This window comes from Sphaeroforma arctica (assembly GCF_001186125.1).
Source record: "Sphaeroforma arctica JP610 unplaced genomic scaffold supercont1.810, whole genome shotgun sequence".
NCBI classification, from domain to species: domain Eukaryota; class Ichthyosporea; order Ichthyophonida; genus Sphaeroforma; species Sphaeroforma arctica.
Genome location: NW_014039748.1, coordinates 21,574 through 23,268, shown reverse-complemented (window position 1 = coordinate 23,268; position 1,695 = coordinate 21,574).

Below are 1,695 nucleotides of genomic sequence, written 5' to 3'. Positions count from 1 at the left end.
TATATATATGTGTGTGTGTATGTATTTATGTATGTATGCATGTATATATATATATGTGTGTGTGTGTGTGTGTGTGTGTATCGTATGTTATATCGTATATCATACCATATGGTGTATAGTCTACTGACTCATCTCTGAAGTGTGTTCGTTTCATTTGCAAACTGATGACTTACATTACATGTAACTCGCTTTCTCGTTCAGAACTTCCATTTGCAACTTAAAGTCTGATCACTTTTCCATGTTGTTTATTGTATTCTTTCACAGGTTTTCACTACTTTTCCCTTTTCAAATGTACTCAAATTAAATTTTTTTGGAGATGCACGTGTATTTGATTACATTTCACAAGTTTTTACTACTTTTTTCTTCTTTCTCGTACTTAAATCGAATTATCTACTTTAATGCTCGTGTATTTTACCACCTTTCCTAGGTTTTATACTACTTTTTTCCTTCTCATCTGTACTTTAATTGAATCATCCACTCAGATGCTCGATCGGAGGCAGGCCACAACAGAAAAGAATCTCGGCACACTACAAGTGGAATCAGCCATCAAAGCGTAAGCTCAGCGGCCCCACATTACGTTGCGAAACTTATCATCAATGCCATCACTGATTTTTTTTTAGCTTTTTCTTCATAATTACACAAAGTTATATTTATACACACATCGCTATATGTATTGTCTTGACGTATGTGTGCATATACCTAAACGCTGCACGCTGCGTGTGCCTATGTATGTGTGTCCGTGTGTGGTTGTGGTCATGATACTATCTCGTCCATGTGTGGTTGTAACTTCTACTAGCCAATCGCTATTAATTCATGCATGCTACTACTTCTGTGGTCACGATACCCTCTATTGCTTTGCTTTGTACGCTTTTGTTTATCCGTTTAAACGGTTTGGCATCTCTGACTTCAAACATGTGCTCCTCCACATCGCATGCAGAGGATTGCGCGAGGGGAAGGTCAAGATGAACGAATCCTATAAGTAAGTGCGACAAGTGTTGATGGTTTATACTGGTTGTATGAGCTATAAATAGACACACCCGGCAAGTGCTGATGGTTTATACTGGTTATGTGACCTATAAATAGACACACCCGGTAATGATGCAGTACGCGTTGAATGTCTATGCACAAATATTTAGCACGTGGTAGTACGGCAAACGTATCCGGAGCAAGGACTTGTTTCCTAGCCGAATATTGGTCTTGTGGGAGGTATATGTATATACGTTTTACGTATAGACATGTATAACCAATATCATTAGAGGTTGAGACAGGTGTTTACTGTACAGCCCACGAGAGCTGCTTCGTTGACCTCCATTGCACCGAGGGATTGGAGATGTGTGTGTAAGCATGGTGTAAGATTTCGCTCGAGTTAGGCTCATTTCGCGATACACACAAGACATCTCAGTCACCATAGACGCAACTGTGTGACACGATGTATCCCATTGCCCATGCATGTGGCTTTACAGCGGAACGCACTGATGTGCTCATACCACTGTGGACGTCCTACTATAATATTATTAACAGTCCCGATTAGGCCAATTGCTACTCCTTTTAACACGTTCTCCGGTGGCTGAATCTTGATTTTTGGGCATGTAATGTGATTCGTGATTTAATCATTCCATGTTTGTCGATCGTTACTCTTTGCACAGGCGCTTTGCGGATATGACCAAGTCCTTCGAAGTGTAAGTGTACAAACTA